This window comes from Odocoileus virginianus, chromosome 14 (genome assembly GCF_023699985.2).
Source record: "Odocoileus virginianus isolate 20LAN1187 ecotype Illinois chromosome 14, Ovbor_1.2, whole genome shotgun sequence".
In the NCBI taxonomy this organism is placed as follows: Eukaryota; Metazoa; Chordata; class Mammalia; order Artiodactyla; family Cervidae; genus Odocoileus; species Odocoileus virginianus.
The window spans coordinates 49,043,313-49,070,067 of NC_069687.1; the positions used below are offsets into that span (position 1 = coordinate 49,043,313).

At 37.4% G+C, this 26,755-nt stretch overlaps 1 long non-coding RNA gene across 1 annotated transcript in view; it reads left to right on the forward strand.

Moving 5' to 3' along the window:
• The window catches only part of LOC139038269 (uncharacterized), a 96,523-nt gene that overhangs the window by 923 nt on the left and 68,845 nt on the right, over window positions 1-26,755 (forward strand). The window lies entirely within an intron of this gene.

Sequence of the window (26,755 nt, forward strand, 5' to 3'; positions counted from 1 at the left end):
CTCCACGGTGCTTGTGCCAGAGGCACGCTCCTGGGCTCCCCAAGTCTCCAAGACTAAGGCGCGCGATGCGCGGCTTCGCCAATGGTCGGTGCCGCCTTGCTCCCTTTCTTCTTCCCTTCCTTCCTCCCGGCGCCGGAGGCGAGAGCAGGAATTGTTAGCAGCTGGAGCTGCAGAAGCAGCAGCAGCGGCGGCCAGAGGAGCCGCCTCCTCGGTCCAGGGCACCCGAACCTTGATCCCGGAGCTGCTGAAAAGTTGGACAGCTCCTGACTGGTGAGCCTGAGCTGTGACTTTCTCCACAACCACCCCAGCCAGTCAGGAGTCAGACCTGTCCTCCTGATCCTTCCCCTTCCCTTGCCCCCGCCTCCCTCCCTCCACGGCCCCCCACTGCCCCCGAGGTTTCCTCTTCACCTCCCGCTTGCCTCAGTCCTCCTGGAGAAATGGAGTTGGGTGGTTCCTGGCTGATTATCAGAGCTTGTTGACGATGAGCCCCATGCTGGAGCTTCCAGAGAAAAAGGGATGTGACCTGGCAAAGCTGGCAAAGTTGCCCTGAATGGTGTATGTACGCGACGCTGAAAAACTGGATCTGGGCGAAGATCCAATATTAGGATTAATTCAGTCTCTTTCCCTGACATAGGATTAAGTATTGTGTGGATCATAGCAGGGAGAATGCCCAAAGTTTCTTCTTAAAGATCTTCCCTCCAGCTTGTAACTGTGTTGCTGCTGCTTCTGTGATGAAGATTTCCAGGAGTGGTCCGAGTTGGAAATCAAGGCAAGCCCCCTTGCCACGGCTGAGTTAGCCGACCGTAGTTAAGGTTGGGTTACCTCTTCTCTTACAAGCCTCTGGTTATCTTCAGTGGTTTCCACCATAAGCACCTGCTTGCAATTTTGCCTTTCCGCCACTTTCAACAGAACACAGCTCCAGTACCAATGTGTTCTAAAACATGTTGTATCATTATTAGTCCACAGAAATTAGTCACATTTGACACTACAATCCAAACTCAATTTTTATTTGTCTTCCTTTAATTAGTATTTTCCTGCCATGTTAAATGTTTTGGAGAAACCAAGAGAATTTCAGAATAACATACACTTTTTCCTGTACCTTTTTTAATATTACTACATTACTTAAAGATCACACGTCATTTACTCACTGTTAAAATAGTCCTAAAATTAGTCTTTGTGGGAGTTACCACAGAACCATCCATTATTTGAAATATAAATACATTTAGGGCTCACAATGGCTTGTTGGCAGCATAATTATTCTGTTCTCTGCATACACTCAATCTTCACATAATTGAATATGTACATTTTAGGTACATCATATAGTGAATACCAAAATATCAGAATCAGGAACCATCTCACAGACTCTCCAGAGTGCTGAAAATTCAGTGTTCTCTGTATAGTAAATGATCAGTGTAAACACCAATCAGGAAATAACATCAACAAAAATAAATGCAAACTTTGCTCATTAGTAAGGGCAGTTTATAAATGTGCAAGTGTCCCCTTCTCTAACTGGGAGCAATTAAATTTGCTATTGTGCAAAAAGACCCTTGGTATCTCTTTCTGGGTTTTTTCCCTTGGTTTTTGTGTTTTTTTTGGTGGCAGAAAATGTCCCTTCTTCCAACATTTCAGTGTTGGCACTCTGCCATATGTGTCCTCTTCACAAACCTGAGAAAGGCTGTGTCCTGAGAGGGGCAGGGCAGTCTCCCAAGTACCACTTTCCTCTTTATATGACCAAAAACATAGTAATACTTGACTGAGGCACTCTCTCTCCCCTTCACAGGCCCAAGTGTGACCAGTTGCAGTGGCCAACGCGTTTTCCATGCCTAGAAAGGTATTGAACTGATATCTTTCCAAACATGAAAGGAGAAAAAAAGAAGTGTTATGGAGTGTAAACTGCTTTTTTCCCCCCAATTCATTGAGTTATTAAAAACTGGAACCATTTCAAAGAAGTGTACACATTTCTTCTTTCCTCTGAAATTCTTGCCACCCTCCCCTCAATATAACTATGACAAAATATCTTTACATGTAATTTTTATGTTCACTCCTCAAGTACTACTAGTACAAGCAGTTTATAGTCTCCTTTCTGGAATAAACAGAATAATTCAAATCAAAGCTGCTTCTCTAAAACTGTCAACCTCTGACTTCCTTTTAATTTATAAACACTTTCCCTATATTCTCCATTTATTTATAAAATGATTGCTTTGTTTTAATTATATAATTACAAGTCAAGTATATTTTTAAGTATAAAAAATAATTTAAGTACTACCTCCTAACATGTTCCCAACTTAGAGTTTTCAATTTCTCTTATAATTCCAAAAGGTTATTGATGTCATAGTTAATTGTGTGATATCTAAAGTAAGACAGCTTGGATTCCAGTCTATTACCTCCTAGTCACGTCACCTTAGCTGAGTTATGAACCCTCCATTCTCTTAAATGCAAGATTGTATTATTTCTCAGAGTCTTCCATTTACTGAGTGAAATAATACTTAGCACAATACCTTATATACAATAAATGTTTAATAAAAGTTAGCAATTTTATTATTCCTGCCAGACTTGGAATAATCCTAAATATTATTTTCATCAGTGGTCCCCAACCATGGCTGCATCTAGGGAGTATCACCTGGAGGACTTAAAAATGTCTGATGCTGAATGCCCAGTACTCTTGCCTGGAAAATCCCACAGATGGAGGAGCCCGGTGGGCTACAGTCCATGGGGTCGCGAAGAGTCAGACACAACTGAGTGACTTCAGTTTCACTTTTCACTTTCATGCACTGGAGAAGGAAATGGCAACCCACTCCTGTATTCTTGCCTGGAGAATCCCAGAGACAGAGGAGCCGAGTGGGCTGCCATCTATGGGGTCGCACAGAGTCGGACACGACTGAAACGACTTAGCAGCAGCAGCAGCAGATGCTAAATGTAGACCAGTGATTTTGAACTAGGATGTTATCAGAATCACTTGGAGAGCAAATCAAGTATGCAAGGCCCCGGTTCCTTGAATTAGGATACAACTTTGGGCTTTGTATGGCTCCCAAGTTTGCCAGGTGATTCTGGTTCAGACAAATTTAGAAATCATTGATGTGCCACAACAAATGAAATTAGTATTTCTCAGGGTAGGACCCAGACAAGAGTACTTAAAAAACTTTCAATATATTAATAACTACTATCAATTGATTTCCATATATCAATAACTACTGATCCAGACCTACTCCCTTATTATGTGGGTGCAAAGACTTTTCAGGTGCTCTTTGGTGAATTCCCTATGGCACTTTCTGGGAAAATCAGTTTAAGAGCCCAGATCTCATGAAAATATATATTTTATCTATTACTCTAGTCATCTGTATGTCAAAAGAAACTTATACTGTTTAAAATGAGCATGCCAAGTCTTCTACTTAAAAAATCTTTTCATTACTCTAGGCGTTGCCTACTCATTTTTGAAACAACCAGAACATATCACTGATTCACTGGTTTTCCATGCTTATATGTCCATTTTTAATATAAATTATCCATTTTTTTCCATTGAGTGATCATAGATGGAGTTTTATAGGCACAGTGTTAAGAGGGTGTTTACAATTATTGGGTGCATGTAGAACATTTTTGAAAGCTTTCACTACTTATCCTCAAACACATCAGTATAAAAAGTGAAAAGTCCAGGTAAAAGATCAGTGTATTCTTTTCTGAACAAACCTAAATAAGCAGTTAGTTGGTGCCATTACCATGAGACAGAGAGTATTGTACCTCACTATCACTGCCCTTTTCTGCCAGTGCCTTTCAAATCTGCCCTAGAGAGCCAGTCAGTCACTCAATATGCTGCTGGGCAATTAACAAGGAGAACATTGCTGTCAATAATGATGGAGAGTTCTGGTAGAAATGTTGTCAATTGAAAGCTAGGAGACAGCAGGCATCATTTCTATCCAGAACACAAAAGTAAATGATAAATGGTAAGTTATGATAACTAAGAGTCTATTTCTAACTTGGTGATGGGAGGAGGATTTCAATGAAACATAATTTTTATTGGAGTATAGTTGATCTACAGTGTTGTATTAGTTTCAGCTGTACAGCAAAGAATCCGTTATACACATAGCCACTGTTTTTTAGATTCTTTTCCCATATAGGCCATCACAGAGTATTGAGTAGCATTTCCTTGTTAGTTATCTGTTTTATACATAGTAGTGTGTACATGTTAGTCCCAATCTCCCAATTTATCCCCACTTAGCCCCTGGTAACCATGTTTGTTTTCTACATCTGACTCCATTTCTGTTTTATAGATAAGTTAATTTGTACCCCCCTTTCTTAGATCCCACATAGAAGCAATACAATGTGATATTTGTCTTTTTTCAGCTGTCTTCACCCAGTGTGACAAACTAGGTCCATCTGTGTTGCTGCAAATGCCATTATTTTGTTCTTTTTTATGACTGAGTAATATTCCATTGTGTATATGTACCACATCTTATTTATCTATTCCTCTACTGATGAACATTTAGGATGCTTCTGTGTCCTGACTATCATAAATAGTGCTCCTATGAACACTGAAGTACATGTATTTTTTTTTCAAGTTACGGCTCTCTCCAGATATATGCCCAGGAGTCAGATTGCTAGATCATCTGGTAGCTGTATTTTTACTTTTTAAAGGAACCTCTATACTGTTCACCATATGAGTCTTTTTTTGCATATATCTTATGTATACTTGAACACCTGTATTATTTTAACTGGATGCATTAATTCAATGTGAAACAGATAGCATAAATTTGAAAAATTTTCACTAGCAATACTGTCATAAGGCCAATCAGGTGCCTAGTTAGAAATAACCAAAGGATGCATTCAGTCTTAGATTTTCCCTAGATGTTCAATGTTTTTAGTATTTTCTAAAGCCATAAAAGTACTCTGAAAATTGTGAAAGTCTGTACATGTATTAAGTTGTATGTATTGTCAATATTACCACTATAAATACTAGTACTAAAGTCTCCTTCCCATTGTTTCTGATATATTAAGTCATTTTCCAGTCATTTTTTTCTCTAATATGTAACAAACAGGAATATGCAATAAATGTTAAAGAAATGCTTATCTTAAGCATATCTGCCTTTGGCTAGCACATTAATGCTAATTTAGCAGCAACTTGTTTGTTGACACACAGGCTTCAGTACTACCAGAGAGCAAATTTGTAACTTTCTAATGACACCACTCCACTTGTCAATTTAAGTTAAAAGTGTAGCTTATATAGTGGTAAACAATCTGCCTGCCAATGCAGGAGATACAGGTTTGATCCTTAGCTCAGAAAGATCCCTGGGAGGAGGAAATGGCAACCCTCTCCAGTATTCTTGCCTTGGAAATCCCATGGACAGAGGAGCCTGGTGGGCTACAGTCTATGGGGTCACAAAGTCAGGCACAACTGAGCGACTGAGTACGAATACAATTCTCATGTAGACTTTGGTGTTTCATTGATTTACATAAAAAAATACTTGCACTCAAGGAGCTTAGTAGCTGTAAGTCAGTGGGTGGGGAAGGGAGAGAGGGAGGCAGAGAAAGAGGACGGGAGGGAGAGAGAGAGAGAGACAAAGAGAAGGAGAAGGAAAGAGGGAGAGTTGATAGAGATATGTAGTGTCTGCAGTGGAAACACAGGAGGGACATTCGCTTCATAGGACTCAGTGAGTCTTCACAATGAAAGAGTTGTCCTCAAGTGCAAATCAGAATTAGCTAATCTCATTTTGCGTGAATATATTTGTGTGACTGTGTCTGTGTATACCTTGGGGAATATCAAAGGGTAAAGGCATTCTGGGCAGAAACTGACATACGCAAAAACGTAAGAGATGAGAGAAATTATGCAGCATTGGACATTCAGAAAATGGTAAGTGATTCTATAAATCTGTGAGGATAGGCAGTATGCAAACATCTGTTGATGAATCACTTCTTATGAAGTGCCCCCTCAAGATAATAGGGTGACTTTGTGTCAATTAACATTAAGGACCCTTTCTGGGTGGACCAGGTTTTAGGGTTGATGGGTAGGATGCAAAGAGGATGTAAATCAAGGATTTGGTTTTAAGGTTTTAGGGTTGATGTGTAGGATGCAAAACAAGGATATGAGAGGAAGAAGGAAGGTAAATGCTGTCTCTGAGAAGGCAAGGGTGGATTAAACTCTAAGATACAAATGGAAGACTTTGCCTTAAATCATACAAAAGACTAGAAGGACCAACACACTGGAAAAGACCCTGATGCTGGGAAAAATTGAGGGCAAGAGAAGAAGGGGGCAAAAGAGGATGAGACAGTTGGATGGCATCACTGACTCAATGTACATGAGTTGAGCAAACTCTAGGAGACAGTGAAGGACAGGGAAGCCTGGTGTGCTGCAGTCTATGGCGTCACAGAGAGTCAGACACGACTTAGTGACTGAACAACAACAATAAGCCTAAAGACAACATTTCCATTATGACAGGAGAGAAATGGGAAAGGATGAATTTAGATGGAAATAGGTTTATTACATTTACTGAGTATTTAACTTTTGGCATTCTGCCAAACACTTCTCATGCATTATTTTATTTAATCTTTTTAACAATGCACTTCTTTCTTACATTTCAACATTTTGAAAATCATAATGAATCTTTCAGTAGAGACTAAGAGGTTTGTGCCAGTCTCCTGCAGATGTTGACTGTAGCCTTATGACCTAACTCTACATAGAAAACACCTATGCACCTGATTGTCTCAACATTAATTACTTAATTCAACCAATATTTATTGAACACTAAATATGAACCAAACACTAAGTTCTGGAGTAAAAGAATTGAATAAAACAGAAAAGTTCTGGCTCTTCTGTTTTAATTGGAAAGGCCAGAATAAACATCAGGCAAAGATAAATATGTTCAATACGGTGAAGTGCTATAAAACAAACTGACAGAAATTAAGAACTCAGAGTATGATATTTGAGAGTTTGTAAATGGTGATCAAAGAAGACTCCTCTGATAGGGTAGAATTTAAGTAAAAACCTGAAGAAAGTAAGGAAGTGAGCCAGTGTTCCAGGCTATAGAGAAAGCAAGTGCACAGACACTGACCTAACAGCAAGTCTGTTATTTCTGAGGAATAGCAAGCTGATGAACGGCCTGGGATGAAGTGAGCTGGAGGCTATTTGGAAATGGGGACAGATCAAGGAGGACCATGTGGGTCATGGTGAGAATGGTGAATTTGCTACTTGTATTCAGAGCAACAAAGAGTTGAATTTTAGACTTAATTAAATTGAATCAGACACCTAATAATCATTGAAAATGGCTTCAAAGGACTATGCCTCATTGAAGAGAGATTATTAAATATGTAGAAAAATACAAAATTATGCCTGGGAGACAAATTTTTACACTAAGAAAATGTTTATTTCAGGGAAAGAGATTACACTTCTCTCTGTCTCTCTCTATATATATTTATATACACAGTATATATCTATATATAAGAAAACAAGATAGTCATTAGTCCTTGAAGCTGTATATTGCTTTATCATTAAAATAACTCAAAAATCAAGGTAAGTCATACAGCAGTAATACACTTAAAATGAGTAGATATTACCAGATCCCTCAGGATATGTCATAGAACTTTCAAAATAACTGATTTGTGAGAACTGAAGGATAATTATTCAGGTGCTAAATGCCATCTGTCAAAAGCTTCTGGCTAGCTTTTAAGAGATGGTGCTAACTGGGAAGACCCAGAGGAATCGGGTGGAGAGGGAGGTGGGAGGGGGGATCGGGATGGGGAATACATGTAACTCCATGGCTGATTCATGTCAATGTATGAAAAAACCCACTACAATACTGTAAAGTAATTAGCCTCCAACTAATAAAAATAAATGAAAAAAAAAAGAGAGGGTGCTAAACTTTTAGTGTTTGATAGTTAAATTCAAGAAAAAGAATCACTGTGCCTCGAAATGTCACTCTCAATATCAAAGATGAAAAAGAGATTATAAGAAGGTAGCCTATTAGTATGAAATTAGACCTGACTAGCAAAGACTAAAATAGTTAAGAGTCTATATGTTAAGAAGATTTAATCTTACACTTTGAGATGCTGAAAAGTAACATGGTAGATATTGGTATGCAAAATGTATGCATCTTCCACTTGTTTCAGAAAATATAAAGCTGATTTTTTCATTTTACAGAGTTCCTATTAATGAGTTGAATATTGTAATGAATGAGTTCCTTAAAATGGAAGATTATTAGCATTAACTTCATTTTTCATGAGGAAGCTGAAGCTCAGGAAGGCAACCGGGTAAGCATTGGCCTAAGTTCAGGTAGTTGTTTAGTATCAAAGCCTGAACTTGAGCCCTGGCCAAACTGAGTTGAAAAGCTGTGATTTGCCTGGGTGACAAAGGGAGAAACTCACCATAGAACTTTTGAAATGAAAATGTCACAGTTGTTTAATAACATCAGTTGGTAGGTAATTTAGCAGTTGAGAGCTGAAAAGATGTTAGCTAAAATATTAGAAATATCTTTTGTGAGCGACAAGATACAAATGCTCATTATAAATACTTCTAGTCAAAATTAAGCCATCAATCCTAGACAGCTTAATAAGATAAAACACACACACAAACACACACACACAGTACACTGAAGATAATATGGATTGAAAAAGAAGGAACACAATTTATTATTCTCTGATGGTATCATTATCCACATATGAACCACAAAAGAGTCTGTAGAACAATTATTAGAATGAGAGAATTTAGAAGGGTGACTAATTTACAAGACTCAATTGTTTTTCCATTTACAGGCAACAGATAAATGTTGTTATATACATACACACATACATATATATACATACATACAATTCTTAGGAATAAACATAATAAATGATAACACCATTATGGAAAAATTTTTTAATTTTAAAAATCTTTTAAATAGACTTAGAGATATACCATTTTCATGAATGGAAGGAATCAATTAAAGAAAAAAAATTTTCACAAATTGATTAGAATAGATCAAATAGATACAGAATAGGATCAAATAGAATAGATCTACCCAAAATTCCAATAGGACATTTCAAGGAATTTGCATGCTTATAAAATTTTTATATGAAAAACAAATAGGAGGAAATAGGTGAGGGTACTTTCCCAACCAACTATTAATGTTTATTTTAAATATGTATTAATAAAGACAGTAAAATACTAGCATAGGATAAATAAAATATCTAATGAAACAAAATAAAGACCCCAGACATAGACTTTTACAATCTTATTATTTGAGAGAGATGGCATTACCACCTATTGAGAAAAGAGCAATTGTTCAATAAATGGTGTTGGAGCTATTGATTACCCATAGCATAAAAGATAAATCTTGATGCCTATGTCATATACCAAACAGAATTCAATTCCAATCATATTAAATATTTTTAAAGCATGTGTTTAGATATTTAGAACTTTAAATATTTAGAAGGAAATACTACAATAGTATTCTGATGTTTGTACAAGTGAGGATCTCTTTTCTTAAAAAAAATATTTATTTTTAATTGGAGGATAATTGCTTTGCAATGTTGTGTCAATTTCTGCCATACTTCAACATGAATCAATGATAGGTATAGATATGTCTCCTCTTGAACCTCCCTCCTACCTCCCATCGCACCTCACCCTTCTACATTGTCACAGAGCACTGGGTTGAGCTCCTTGCATCATACAGTGAATTCTCACAGGCCATCTATCTTACATACGGTAGGATATATGTTTCAATGAATATCAATAGCCTCAGATATGCAGATGACACCACCCTTATGGCAGAAACTGAAGAAGAACTAAAGAGCCTCTTGATGAAAGTGAAAGAGGAGAGTGAAAAAGCTGGCTTAAAACTCAACATTCAGAAAACTAAGATCATGGCATCCGGTCCCAGCACTTCATGGCAAATAGATGAGGAAACAGTGGAAACAGTGGCTGACTTTACTTTTTTGGGCTCCAAAATCACTGCAGATGGTGATTGCAGCCATGAAATTAAAAGATACTTACTCCTTGGAAGAAAAGTTATGACCAACCTAGACAGCATATTAAAAATCAGAGACAATACTTTGTCAACAAAGGTCCGTCTAGTCAAGGCTATGGTTTTTCCAGTGGTCATGTATGGGTATGGGAGTTGGACTATAAAGAAAGCTGAGTGCTGAAGAATTGATGCTTTTGAACTGTGGTGTTGGAGAAGACTCTTGAGAGTCCCTTGGACAGCAAGGAGATCCAACCAGTCCATCCTAAAGGAGATCAGTCCTGGGTGTTCATTGGAAGGACTAATGTTGAAGCTGAAACTCCAATATTTTGGCCACCTGATGTGAAGAGTTGACTCATTTGAAAAGACCCTGATGTTGGGAAAGATTGAAGGCTGGAGGAGAAGGGGATGACAGAGAATGAGATGGTTAGATTGCATCACTGACTGAATGGACATGAGTTTGGGTAAACTCCGGGAGTTGGTGATGGACTGGCGTACTGCGGTTCATGGGGTCGCAGAGTCAGACACGACTGAGCAAGTAAACTGAACTGAACTGAAATGTGCCCTACCCACTACTTCTCCCACTGTATCCAGAAGTCTGTTCTCTATGTCTGCATGTCTATTGCTGCCCTACAAACAGGATTAGGTTTTCCCTTCTAGAACTAATACCCCCAAAAGATGTCCTTTTCATCATAGGGCACTGGAATGCAAAAGAAGATCAAGAGGTATCTGGCGGCAGCTGCTGCTGCTGCTGCTGCTAAGTCGCTTCAGTTCTGTCCGACTCTGTGTGACCCCATGGATGGCAGCATACCAAGCTCCTCCATCCATGGGATTTTCCAGGCGAGAGTACTGGAGTGGGTTGCCATTGCCTTCTCCAGAGATACCTGGAGTAACAGGCAAATTTGGCCTTGGAGTACAAAATGAAGCAGGTCAAAGGCTACCAGAGTTTTGCCAAGAGAACACACTGGTCAAAGCCAACACTCTCTTCCAACAGTGCAAGAGAAAACTCTACGCATGGACATCACCACATGGTCAATACCAAAATCAGATTGATTATATTCTTTATAGCCAAAAAAAGAGAAGCTCTATACAGTCAGCAAAAATAAGACTGGGGGCTGACTGTGGCTCAGATCATGAACTCCTTATTGCAAATCCAGACTTAAACTGAAGAAAGTAGGGGACACCACTAGACTATTCAGGTATGACCTAATCAAATTCCTTACAATTATACAGTGGAAGTGACAAATGGATTCAAGGGATTAGAACTGATAGAGTGCCTGAAGAACTATGGATGGAGGTTTATGATGTTGTACAGGCAGCAGTGATCAAAAGCATCACCAAAAAAAAAAAAAATGCAAACAGGGAAAATGGTTGTCTGAGGAGGCCTTACAAATAGCTGAGAAAAGAAGAGAAGCTAAAGACAAATGAGAAAAGGAAATATATACCCACCTGAATGCAGAGTTCCAAAGAATAGCAACAAGAGATAAGAAAGTCTTCTTCAGTGATCAGTGCGAAGAAATAGAGGAAAACAATAGAATGGGAAAGACTAGAGACCGCTTCAAGAAAATTGGAGATACCAAGGGAATAGTTCATGCAAAGATGGGCACAATAAAGGAGAAATGGTAGGAACCTAACAGAAGCAGAAAATATTTAGAAGAGGTGGCAAGAATACACAGAAGAACTATGCAAAAAAGATCTTCAGAACCCAGATAACCACGATGGTGTGATCACTCACCTAAAGCCAAACATCCTGGAATGCAAAGTCAAGTAGGCCTTAGGAAGCATTGCTGCGAACAAAGCTAGTGGAGGTGATGGAATTCCAGTTGAGCTATTTCAAATCCTAAAAGATGATGCTGTGGAAGTGTTGCACTCAATATGCCAGCAAATTTGGAAAACTCAGCAGTGGTCACAGGACTGGAAAAGGTCTGTTTTCATTCCAATCCCAAAGAAAGGGAATGCCAAAGAATGTTCAAACTACCGCACAATTGCACTCTTCTCACATGCTAGAAAAGTAATGCTCAAAATTCTCCAGGCCAGGCTTCAATAGTACGTGAAATGTTAACTTCCAGATGTTCAAGCTGGATTTAGAAAAGGCAGAGGAACCAGAGATCAAATTGCCAAAATCTGTTGGACCATCGAAAAAGCAAGAGAGTTCCAGAAAAAAATGTTTCTGCTTTATTGACTATGACAAAGCCTTTGACTGTGTGGATCACAACAAACTGTGGAAATTTCTTCAAGAGATGGGAATACCAGACCACCTTACTTGCCTTCAGAGAAATCTGTATGCAGGTCAAGAAGCAACAGTTAGAAATGTTTGAAACAACAGTCTAGAACAACAGACTGGAAAAACAGACTGTTTGGAACGACAGTTTGGAACAACAGACTGGGTCCAAATCGGGAAAGGAGCACAACAAGGCTGTATATTGTAAGCCTGCTTATTTAGCTTATATGCAGAGTACATCAAGTGAAATGCCAGGCTGGATGAAGCACACGCTGGAATCAAGACTGCTGGGAGAAATATCAGTAACCTCAGATATGCAGATGATACCACCCTTATGGCATAAAGCAAAGAAGAACTAATGATGATGAAAGTGAAAGAGGAGAGTGAAAAAGTTGGCTTAAAGCTCAACATTCAGAAACCCAAGATCATGGCATCCGGTCCCAGCACTTCATGGCAAATAGATGGGGAAACAATGGAATCAGTGAGAGCCTATTTTTTTGGGCTCCAAAATCACTGCAGATGGTAACTGCAGTCATGAAATTATAAGATGCTTGCTCTTTGGAAGAAAAGCTATGACCAATGTAGACAGCATATTAAAAAACAGAGATATGACTTTGGCAATAAAGTTCCTGCTAGTCAAAGCTGTGGTTCTTCCAGTAGTCATGTATGGATATGAAAGCTGGACTATAAAGAAAGCTGAGTGTCGAAGAAATGATGCTTTTGAACTGTGGGGTTGGAGAAGACTCTTGAGAGTCCCTTGGACTGCAAGAGATCCAACCAGTCAATCCTAAAGGAAATCAGTCCCAAATATTCATTGGAAGGACTGATGCTGAAGCTGAAGCTCCAATACTTTGGCCATCTGATGGGAAGAACCGACTCATTTGAAAAGACCCTGATGCTGGGAAAGACTGAAGGTGGGAGGAGAAGTGGACAACAGAGTATGAGATGGCTGGATGGCATCACCAACTCTATGGACATGAGTTTGAGTGGCTCCAGGAGTTGGTGATGGACAGGAAGGCCTGGCGTGCTGCAATGCATGAGGTCACAAAGAGTTGGATATGACTGAGCGATTGAACTGAACTGAAGTTAAACAGGTTTATCAGTACTATTTTTCTAGAGTACATATATAATATATGTGTTAATATATAATACTTTTTTTTCTTTCTGACTTATTTCACGCTGTTTAACAGCCTCTTTTTTCATCCTCACTAGAACTGACTAAAATTCATTCTTTTTTGTGGCTGAGTCATATTCCATTTTATATATGTATCATAACTCCTTTATCAGTTCATCTGTTGATGGACATCTAGGTTGCTTCCATGTCCTGGCTATTGCAAATGAAGCAAGTGACAAAGGATTAATCTCCAAAATATAAAAGCAGCTCAGGAAGTTCAAGGGGCTTCCCTGATAGCTCAGTGGGTAAAGAATTAGCCTGCAATACAGGAGACCCCAGTTTTATTCCTGGGTCAGGAAGATACCCTGGAGAAGGGGTAGGTTACTCATTCCAGTATTCTTGGGCTTCCCTTGTGGCTCAGCTGGTAAAGAATACACCTGCAATGTGGGAGACCTGGGTTTTGATCCCTGGTTCGGGAAGATCCCCTGGAGAAGGGAAAGGCTACCCATTTCAGTATTCTGGCCTGGAGAATTCCATGGACTGTACAGTCCATGGGGTGGCAAAGAGACGGACACAACTGAGTGACTTTCAGTTTCAGGCAATTTCACTTTCAATTCCAGAAAAATAAACAACCTAATCAAAAAATGGTCAGAAAACCTAAACAGATGTATCTCCAAAGAAGACACAGAGATAGCTAATAAACACATGAAAAAAATGCTCAACATTGCTTACTATTAGAGAAATGCAACTCAAAAATATAGAGGTATTTATTATTTTCCACCAGTCATAATGGCCATCATCAAAAAATCTACAAACACTAAATGCTGGAGAGGATGTGGAGTAAAGAGAACTGCCTTGCACTGTTGGTAGGGATGTAAATTGATACAGCCTATGGAAAACAGTATGGAGATTTCTTTTAAAAAAAAAACAAACTAGGAATAAAACTACCATATGACCCAGCAATCCTACTACTGGGCATATACCCTGCGAAAATCACAATTCTAAAAGACATATATACCCCAGTTTTCATTTCAGAGAGGATCTTCTTTTTAAAAGTTACAAGAAATACTAACAATGAAAGAAAAGATTAATAAACTAAACTACATTAGCATGTAGAACTTCCATTAAGAAAGTGAGAGGACAAGTCATAAACTGGGAGAAAATATTGAAATACATGTAATTCTCAAAGCATTATTTTAAAATAACTACTCCTATAAATTAAGAAAGAAATAATGGAAAAACAGTCAAAATATATGACAAGGCATTTCACAGAAGGGGAAAGCTGAATGGTCATTAAACTTAAGAAAAATTGATCAGTCCCTTTTGTAATCAAGTGAAATGCACGTTTTGATCACATTGAGAAGGCATGTACTATCCACTAGGTTGGCAAAGAAGTAAGAAACCTGATGATATCATGTGTTGGTAAAGATGGGAATTCTTACACATTGCTGGTGGGAAAATAATCTACCATTATCTTGTAAAAGTGACTATTAACATAGACCAATATTCACAATTCCACTCCTGGGTACTTAGTGCAGAGAATCTCTTACACACACACACACACACACACAAACACACACACCAGGAGACATGCACCTTAGTGTTTGTAGCAGGATTATGCTTTATAACAAAAAAGCCAGACACAACCTCAATTCTTGGCAATAAAAGAAAAAATAAATTCGGGGATGTTCAACAAATGTTATATCATGCAGCCATAAATGACTACTCAAGGCAACTTGGATGAATCTCAGAAATAAATGCCTTGTTAAGTTAGCAAAGCAAGCGGCAGTGGACTACAAACACCATACCCTTCTTCTGAAGTTCAAACACAAGGAAAAAATGAGAAAATAAACAAAAAACCCCACGGAAAACAAAATAATACATTTGGCACAATGCTCTTCAAACTAATATGCATATGAATCTATTAGTTATTAAATGTAGATTCTGATTCAATAGATCTGAGATTCTGTATTTCTAATAAGCTCCCAGATGGCACCGCTGCTACAGATCTGTGGACCATACTTAAGCAGCAAGATTTTAAAGAATACATACATATGTGATATTTTAGGAAGTGTTTAAAAATAGAAAGATTATGAAATTCACAAAATGTAGGATGGTTATTACCTGGTGAACTAGGAAGAAAGAGATGGTTAGTGGGAGAAAGAAGATGCAATATGTTGACAATATTATAGTTCCAAAATGATATGCTCTTTAAGCTGCATATTACAAAGATTCCTTTGTACGTATTGAATGTTGAATAATAAAAACCCACAAGACATCAACAGGGCAGGGAACCTACTTCATCACCAAGAGAAGAGATAAAATGAAGTGGGCAGGAGCTTAGTGGGCAGCATGGAGACAAATATCACATTATTTAGAAGAGACAGCTACAGGCCATGTGTAAACACTCTGTATTTATAAACTCCCCAAATTCTATCACTGGACTGACTTTCAGACCTGTGGCAGCAGAAAAAAATATGGGAAATCCAAACAGAATTCTGAGTTAAAAATAATAAGCAAATTTCTTTAAATTAGAATTCATCTTCATTTCAAAGTTTAGCTTTTAAATTAATGCTGAAATAGAACAACAACAAAAAAAAAATTGTGCAAGCAAAGATGGTAGCTTTCAATGCAGGGTTAATCTGTTCCATTCTTTGGCTGTGATTATCCCATCCTGTATCCCTAGATATTCACCCCCTACATACTCTCTTTTTTTAGCATTAAATTTATTTATTTTTAATTGGAAGATAATTGCTTTACACTATTGAGCTTGTTTCTGCCATATATCAACATGAAGGAGCCACAGGTATACAAATGTTCCCTCCCTCCTGAATCTCCCCCCCCCCCCACCCCCGACTTCCACTCCATCTCACTCCTCTAGATTGTCACAAAGCTCTACATCCTTTGATCAGCAGGAATTTTCCCTCCTAGGGTCAGGAGCATTTTAATTTTTCAAACATCTGCCATTAAAATATAACATTCCTTATCATCTAACATTTTAGCTATCAGCAAACATCACAGTAGGGATTCGAAGTAACTAACAAGAACTGAGGATAGTTGTCTAAGGATCGAGAAGCAGCAGGATTAGCAGGAAAAAAGAAGAGAATTAAGGTAGTTTAAAATAGAATATGGATAGTGAGAGAGAAAAAAAATTGCTATTCTCAATATAACCTCAAGTTCCCCAAACTGTTCTGATGTATAAAAAACTACATCTCTGAATCACATGTTCATCTATCTGTTCTAAGCAATAAACAGTATAAGACAAAAGAGGTGAGGATGCGTAACCCAACAATAGCTAGCATTTATAGTTTACTGTGAGGCAGCAATTGTTCTGTGTTTGAAGAATTTATTATTATCCCCAGTGTACAGATAAGAAAACTGAGGCACAGAGAAGGGTAATGACTTGTCACAGAGCACACAGACCTCTTCTTCTAGACTAGAGTTCCCTGCTGCCTCTGCAGTTTCAGTACCTGCCCCTCATTAGCAAGTTTTGTGTGCTTGTATATTTCCAATTTCCTCGCAAATGGAACCGGATGTTCTAGTTAAGAGGATGGGTACAGGGATCAAACAGAAGAATTTACCCCTGAAAGTTGTGGGATTCAGGGGCAGGTTTTTTAACTTTGTTGACCCTTAGTTTCCTTATCTATAAACTTTCTCATCTTGAGAAAACCCAGACATTTTGTTGCTTTCTTCCTCTCCCTGAATCAGACAGCAATTAAGTATGAAATCATATTGGGAGAAGCTTCACCAGAAACCCAATTTTCAGATGCCCAAACTAGAAACTTGTAATAACATAGGAAAAGGGAGGGGGGGGGGTGGGGGATTCTCTCCCTCTTGGTAGGAATAAGGCCATTCTAGGACTAATTCCCTAATTTACATTCATGAGCTTTCATGTGGATGGGGTGGGTGGAGACTTCTCTGAATATTTTTAGAAAATTATCCAAGACCACCTAATTCAAACCTTACCGTAGCTATAGGTGGTAGTAGTTGAAAGATGAGTAAGTTTAACTCATTATAGCAAATGGCTTTTCCTTAAGTGAAAACAAATATGTTATTTTTCAGCAATACTACAATTTTTTTTTTTTTTAAATACTGCAATTTGTCTTTGAGAACTGAGGTAAACAAGACTTCAAAGAGGGGGCTGACGTTGAGGAAAGACAAGTTTTTTAATCTGTCCAAAAGAGAAAATTCAGATTAGCACCAGGGGCACATTCACAAACTAACTTGAATGAGGCCCAGTTATTCCCTTTCTTTGTAAATGTAAGTTTCTTTTTAAATGAAACAGTGCCTTTTTTAAAAAATGGGGAAGGTGCTATTTATTTCAATAGAAGTATAAAATTTCCATGTAACTTTCTTAGTAGAAGAAAATAAGAACCTTGGAAGAGGTAAAAATGAATAGAATTCACAATTCAAGGCAGACTCTCTAACATATTCCTTTTTAATGTTTGTGCTGGCTTATTCTATCTTCTCATAGCCTTGACACAGTGATACAGGTTTTATTTATTTTGATCAGTATAATTTTGACATAATATTTGAAGGAAGGAGAAGGATCTGAACCATTATTCTCAGCATGACACGACCATTTTCAGATAAACGGAAGACCCATGGTCTAATATTACTAAGATTGAATAATTTCCCCCCTGGTCAGTGCATGGGAAATGGCATATTTTCTTCATGCATAAATAATGGAAATCTCATCATGTGAACACACTGAATTGTTTAGAATGCTTTGTGGAGTATGCCAAATGGAGATCTAGATTTATTTGCAAGTGGCTTCTGTGCAGATTCAAAGGTAGGGATGAACTGACCAATTATAAAACCACACATTGCATTTTGAACCTAGTTCTTTAGTGTATCCCATAAATAACAAAGTTATTCAGTCAAAATGGTCAAAACAGTAGTCAATAGTTTCATTGCATTTAAATATTATTTTTATTTTTCAAAGCAATTTTAAACATATTTAATCATCATCATTAAGAAAATGGACACTATAATCAGAAGCCCTGAGTTTCAATACCATGCTTCTGCATATGTGACTGCAGGTAGATTACATTAAGTGCTCTATCAATTTCATATCTATAAGATAAGGATGATAAAGGAACAACTTTGTAAAATATTGTAAGGATTAAATGAGACAATAAGTGTAAAAAAAGCTTGGCACAATAATTGCCACATAAGTATCAGGGAAGGGCAATATGTATACAAAAGCACACATATATGTAAATATGTGTGTGTGTGTATGTGTGTGTATATATATATATATATATATATATATATATATATAAATATATAAAATCTGCCTGCAATGAGTCAGACATGACTGACTAATACACAACACAGCATGCATATATATGTATACATTTATTACATATAATTTAGGAAATGAAGAAGATGGAAAACCAACAACCCCACAGTATCAAGCTAGATGCAGAGCTCTTGAAAACTATGAGCTGTGTCCAAGCAGTAAGAAGACTGTGTCTTTAAGCCAACAATGGATATTTTAGTGAAATAAAGAGCTGTTTTACCTTAAAAACGAAGCTAATTATGCCTTCTGCTCTGCTTTGTTTCTGTTGTACTTTTATTTTTACTCCATATGTGTGCTCTGGCATATGGAGAAGAAGGAAGAAAACTAATGTTTACTGAAGGTCTACTGTACATCAGAGCTGTTGTAATGGGCATTTACCTATGTAATGGCAATTGATGGCTGTGGCCTTTTTATCAGGTAGGTGTTTTTAGTTCTACTTCACAGATGAAAAAGAGCTATAAAATTTACACAACTCGAAAATACTGCAACCCAATTTCTAGACACTATTTATGTGCTTCCAAAGACTTTTACATTTCTTTAAGGAATTTACCAAATCTAGTACTGGGTCAGGTTCCTATCTATTTTTAATCTGAAACTTTTTCAGGAAACTATGCTAGGAAAGTAGTTAGCTTTCTCAGCCTATCTATTGATCCATAATAGAAATACCATATATTGCAATAGAAGGGGTCTGACAAACTATAGGCATGGGACAAATCCAGCTTACCACCTGTTTTTGTAAATCAAGCATTATTTGCACACAGCCACATCCATTCATTTACTGATAATCATTTACTGATTATCTATGGCTGCTTTCACACTACATGGCAGAGTTCAGTAGTCATGACAGAGACTATATAGCCCATGAAGTAAAAAATATTTACTCTATGGATCTTTATAGAAACAGTCTGCTAACCTCTGTGGTGGCTAAGTGGTAAAGAACACACCTGCTAATGCAGGAGATGCAGAAGATACTGGTTCGAGCCCAGAGTCAGGAAGATCCCCTGTAGTAGGAAACAGCAACCTGCTCTAGTATTCTTGCCTGGAAAATTCCTCGAACAGAGGAGCCTGGTGGGCTGTAGACCATGAGGTCGCAAAAAGTCAGACACAACTGAGCAAGTGAGCACGGCAATGAATAAGAAAATATTAGATGACAAGTTCCTTGACTAACAAGCCACCAGTGTTCCACAGGACATAATCCCTGAAATGTTTGGGCAAAAGTGAGTGTCAAGGCCCTAGAAGACACATTCAACAGCCTTCAATCAGCACCAGAGAGGACTCAGGGCAGGAGGTGGTGTGATCTCAAGAGAATCGTTTTAATTCAGGTAGTTCACCCCAAAGGAAGAGTTCTTTACAATCCCTAGCTGCCCAGCACAATTAACTGCTCACCTTTTGTCTGCAGCCTTTTCTTGCTACTCCCTTTTCCCCTCAGCTGAAACCTCTCCCACGTCTTTTTACCATCCTTTTCAAGAGGTGAAAGTCATCCCTTTTTCAAATATTCTTTTAAAGTGTGAAGGAATATGATTATTTACCCCTAACTGAAACTGATGCTTTTGAACTGTGGTGCTGAGAAGACTCTTGAGAGTCCCTTGGACTGCAAGGAGAGCCAACCAGTCCATCCTAAAGGAGATCAGTCCTGGGTGTTCATTGGAAGGACTGATGCTGAAGCTGAAACTCCAATACTTTGGCCACCTGATGTGAAGAGCTGACTCATTGGAAAAGACCCTGATGCTGGGAAAGATTGAAGACTGGAGGAGAAGGGGAAGACAGAGGATGAGATGGTTGGATGGCATCACCGACCTGATGGACATGAATTTGAACAAGCTCCGGGAGTTGGTGATACACAAGGAAGCCTGGCATGCTGCAGTCCATGGGGTCGCAGAGAGTCAGACATGACTGAGCTACTGAACTGAACTGAAACTGATTTATAAACTTTTCTTCTTCAAGGCACTTGGATTCATTTATTTTCCTTCTGTTGGTATAACCAAGAACTTTGAAATTTCAATAATTTTAGGCAATGTCCATGTAAAAGGAACATTTCCAGTTCCTAATACCATTATTAGAGCTCACAATAACTCTAAAGGTAATCTATAAAAATACTCAGATGTTATTAACTGAAAGGCCAAATAATTTGTTCACATGTATAAACGAAGGTATAATATAAACTAAAAAATATTTTAAAAGGTGGAATTTCTTTAGGAAAACTTGTTTTGAGTTACTGTTTCAGTGGAAGCACTGTGACCTCAAAATTTGCATCAAACTGAGACTGAAAAACTTCTGATAATTATTATAATTTCTACTTAAAATTCAATTTTCCTTATAATGTTCATCAGTACCCTTCCTGATGGCTTAATGACATAAGCTAGAATCTAACTATATTAATCTCCTCAGGATGTTCTTGTGACTTTGTTCCAGAAACAATTGAGAATAAGGTCCCAAATCGTGCATTTTTTGTAAAATATGGCCCTACTATGGACCATAATTCCAGTAATTATATTGTGCAAACCAAAAACTGGGTTTCATAGTCAGATAATTCTCTAGGAAATGGAAGCTATTATTACTTTCAAAATTTGAGATATAATTGACATATAACATTATATTAGTTTCAGTGGTACAACACTGAATACCTTATGAAATAGTCACTAAAATAAGTCTAGTTAACATCCATCACCACACAGGTAATCTTTCTTCCTTATGGTGAGAACTTTTAAGATCTACTCTCCCAGCAACTTTCAAATATACAGTACAGTATTATTACCTATAGACACCATATTGTACACTACACTACTAGGACTTATTTATTTAAAAACTAGAAGTTTGTACCTTTACCCATTTTTTCCAGTCTGCTACCAACCACCTCTTGTAATCATCAATATGTACTCTGTATCTGTGAGATGAGGAAATAATTATTATTAAAATTAATATTAAGATAATTATTTCCCCAAACACAGGATATAAGATAATCATAACTATAGAGATGATCCAACATGGTCCCTATTGTCTTCCTCTTAGCTCAATGGGGAAGATATGGATAATTGAGAATTCTACATCCATTTTCAAAAACTAATGATGAAAGGAATTCAGGAAACTTGACTACAGTTAGTGAAATCCATGATGGGAAAAATAATCATTAGAATGATTATTTGATTCAAATATGAAATGAATTATTTTTTCTGAATATCTTTTTTATCTACATGTATTACCATATTCATTATTTCATGTTGTATTTTCTCCTTCCCTGGTGGCTCAGCTGATAAAGAATCTGCCTGCGATGGGGGAGACCTTGCTTTGATCCCTGGGCTGGGAAAATCCCCTGGAGAAGGGAAAGGCTATCCACTCCAGTATTCTGGCCTGGAGAATTCCATGGACTGTGTAGTCCATGGTGTGGCAAAGAGTCAGACACGACTGAGTGACTTTCACTTTCACTTTTCTCCTTAGTTCACATTTAGGCATCATTTCTATATGCCTGAGTCTTTCAGGTGAATTAATTGAGTAGAAAATCCAGTTGTAAAAACAAAATTTATCAAATATATTGACTTAAATACATTAATATCATTTTAGACTATGTCTTCTCTTTGATTTTTTTATATGCAAACATTTCTAAGTCGTATCACTGTATCTTTTACAGTCATTATTTCCTTTTCAATGCTACTCCCAAAGGTTTATAGTATAAACCTTCACTCATGGATTATTGTGACTGCATTTTAATTTAGTATTATTCAAAATGCGGTCTGAAGACCACTTAAATCAGAAGCACACTGATACTTGTTAAGACGGAGATTAAAAGCCCTCTCCTGACTTAATCAGAACCTCTGGAATAAGGCTCAGGAATCTGCAATTTTAACAAGTTACCTAGGGGGATTCTTAAGCACATTCAAGTTTAAAAACCACTGTTCAAACCAGTGCTTTCTTCCTTTCTAATTTCTCCCTAGTTTCAGGAAAGTATGCACATTTTTATCAGATTCACCATTCAAATGTGCTGTCATTGTTTTTCTACTCCTCCATAGAGATTCTTCCAGATTCACCAATATTCTCAGGAGGAAGTCTAAATGGCTCAACTTGGCCATCAAGGACCCAGACAAGATAGTCAGAGACTACTTTGGCAGCCCTTCACTGTCTCCAAAGATGACATGCTAATGTCTAATTTCAGGCATTCAACTCTTATTTTGAGTTTCTCCCATCTTCAGCTTAGTACACCTTCTACTTATTCAACTTCAACCCAATTGCAATTCAATCCAAAAGCAAGGCAATTCCAAGTTTTTCTATTCTTCCATTGTGCCATCCTTGATCTTTCCTTTCATTTATTGTTCATACTATTCACATGGCCCTTAATCACAGCCTGAAATGCTTCTTGAATAGTTGTTTAATTTTTAATGTGAGTATGCATGTCTCATTTTCACACCTTGATCATGAAATTGCTAAGGATAAGAACATTTTGTATCTAAATTGTTCTGCAAACATACTCATAATGAATAAATATATTTGAAATTACTAAAAAAAATTAAGAATTGACTATCTCCATTATTTTTTTCCACTTATTTTGGTTGATAGAGATGAATCTTTTGGTATTGCACATATCTCACATTGAAATTCCCTAATTTTATTAGCTTACAGTTATCTTATTTTCATTTGCCAAAGAGCTATTCATGACAACTGAATTAATCCCAAATCAGACAAAATGCTAGCAACATAAACATTAAAATTCTAGTCCAAATATCATATGAAGATCTTGCTGGCTGATTCAACTGTGAGGTAGAGCTTGAAGTTATAAGCATCATTCTGCCTGGTCACAAAATCACAAAACATGTCATTTCTCAGTTATTGCTCTCAACACTCCAAACTGATGCTGATAGTTTAGCTGTACGGCTCTGATATACCACAGGCCCCAGGTCCCCTACTGGTATTATTTACTCATGATTACTATAATCACAAATATCTCCTTGCCTCCAAAGGATTCCATGTCTAAAACACAAAGTCAGAATTCACAGTGCAGTAGTGTTCATGATGGAGGGTGAGGGTCCATGCTAGATAATAAGCTAGATGAAGGATTAGCAAAGGAGCACTGGTTGATTTAAAGACTGGCTTATCTGTCTACCAGAATCTAATGCCCACCATATTCAAAGCTCTAAATCAATTTGAGCTATCTTAATGAGAATATTTGGACAATAATTTATAAGCTTTGAATCTAAATGGTCTTTTGATGAGGTCTAATAGAAATGGCAACCCACTCCAGTATTCTTGCCTGGAGAATCCCATGGACGGAGGAGCCTGGTGGGCTATAATCCACGGGGTCGCAATGAGTCGGAAATGACTGAGCGACTTCACTAATTCACACTGTGGTCCATTTTTTAATACATTTAAAGTAATGCATGATGGCAATGTCTATGTCCTTCATTTTTGTGACCAAAACATATAGCTAAATTCTCTGCTTGAATGGGTAATTTACTTTTTGTATGAATTATAATTATTTTAATGTTTTATGAGGCTCACAATAGTTTTGTTATTATTACTATTTAAATTTTCATAGAATTTCCCTTCTTTCAATTGACAAAGTACAAGGGGAGGCTTTGGAGTAATAAAAATTTATTTCAAAACTCAACTCTGCCCCTATCAGTATGAATCTAGGTATGTTAATCTCTCTGAAGTTAATTTCCCTAAGATGTTAAAAAAAAGGAATAATAATTTCTACATGAAAGAATTGCAATAAGGATTTAATAACACACAAAATGGGTTGAGAACTGCATTTGCCATGCAGCTATTTATGTCTTGTTCCCCCTAAAATTTAGTGAGAGAAACTGGTACATCGTAAGTATTCAAAAATCATTTGTTGAATTAATATAATTAACCTGTTTTATTGGTCAGAAAAAAGATTAAGGCTGATATTTCTTTATTTTAATGTAACTCATCTAAAATACCTGAGTAGAAGGGAAAACAACTCAGTCCTTTCTTCTTTTAGATGCAGGAAAGCTGGTAATGGGAGATGTGTATCATCATCAAACTAATAAACATATTTTGATCAGTATTTCTATCACAGAATAGTCTAACAACATCAAAACGCCTAGGTACATTACCCTGATGATATATGAGGATCAGGTCAGTTAATCTGGTGTTTTGTTAACATTCCATAATGAGGCTGGAAGGGAGTCCATATTTGTGAGTTCTACACTCTTGAATCTCTAATGGTTTTTAATCATTTATACAAATATAAGAAGTAACAGAGATCACATCATTCATTTAGTAAATAAATGATTATTGAGCATCAGCTAATTGCCAGGAAACATTCTAGTCACTGGGGATATAGCAGTGAATAACACAATCAAGCTGGCTAGCATCTGTATTTAATGTAGTGAGGTGAACAATAAATACATTATACACATAAAAACAAACACTTTAGAAAGAAAATAGTGAGGCAAGCTATGCCAAGAAGTGAAATAAGGGTGGTGCTAGCAGGTGAGGTTGCTAGGGAAGACCTCTCTGAGTAAGTGACTTTTAGGCTGAGATCCAAATGACATAGAGGAAAATATAAATATCAAGAGATAATCATTATAGAGGAAACAAAAAGGCTATTACAGCAGCCTTAAAGAATGGCTTGGCCAGTTTGAATGAACAGACACACCAAGTTACCGTTTGCTTGTTGCTTTAGTCGCTAAGTTGTGTCTGACTCTTTTGTGACCCCATGGACTGTAGCCCGCAATGCAGGATTCCTGGGTTGGATCCTAAGTCAGGAAGATTCCCCTGGGAATGGGAATGGCAACCTGCTCTAGTACGCTTGCCTAGAGAATTCCATGGACAGACCATGGGGTGGAAAAGAGTTGGACATGACTAAGTGACTAACAGTTTCACTTCACTTTCATGCTTGTTTACCTAGAATATAATATATATTTATCTATAGAAATTTGACTATTTGACTCCTATTTGTGCAAATCTGCTAAAAAATAGCTTCTTCATGCTTTTTTAAGCTTCTGTATATTTGGTAGAACAAACATGAAATGCCAGTACTAGGATCAAGAATAATAATAGCCTTAAAATGTGCTAAGAGTAATGTCAGAATTTTTTGGCATGAAGTTGTTTTTGAGAGACATCATTTATCCTTTGCTATATTCAACATTAAAAAGCAAAAGATAACACGTCATCAAATGATATGTATATACTGTTTTGCTATTTCTATTCCATTTCTCTATATAACTCTAACAGAATAAATTATATATTTCTTAAATACAATTTATCCTTGGGTATAATATATACATTTCTGTACAGAAATTATGAACTAAAATTGACATGATATCACTCGTATAAATCAGTTGTAAAAATGATTTATTTATTTAAATGACATTTAGGCAATATGAATAATTACTACATATTTTGGATACTGGAGTATGGCATAAAAATAACTAAATTCCTATCATTCTTAAAATAGACAAGAGACAATAAGCAAATTTTGTCAGGTGATGATGAGTTCTATGGAGAAAAATAAAGGCAAGGGGAATAAAGAATGGGGGAGACCCAGAGGGATGGGATGGGGAGGGAGGCGGGGATCGGGATGGGGAACACATGTAAATCCATAGCTGATTCATGTCAATGTATGGCAAAAACCACTACAATATTATAAAGTAATTAGCCTCCAACTAATAAAAATAAATGAAAAAAAAAGGATGGGGGAGAGGAAACTGTACAGTTTTATATATCAGAAAAGTCCTCTGTGATAAGGTGGTGTCTGAGCAGAGACTCAAGCGGAACCAGGGAAAAGCATTAGAAGTAGCGAGGATTGTCAGTGCAAAGTCCCCGAAGCAGGGCAGGGGTGAGTGGGCTGAACAAGTGAGGGTTCAGAGGAGATGAAGTTGAGCTGCGGTGCTGTGTATGTGTGTGTTTGTCGGGGGAGGTTTTGTGTTTAACTCAGAATGAGATGGAAGCCCTTGGCAGGTTTAGAGAAGGAATGTCACAGTTCGATTTACATATTAAGAGGTGCACACCCTGGCTGCCATGTTAAATACAGATTATGGAGTGGCAAAGTATAGGGTTAGTGATACAGACAGGAAGCTATTTCAATAGTTGATCTGAGAATTAAGAGACTAGGGTTGAAGAAGTCGTTGGGAAGAGGGAGAGAATAGTTAAGGTTTAGTTATATTTTACTTGCAGAATGGATGCCATGTGTCAAAAAGAAATCAAAGCCATTTGATCCTAGCAACTGGAGT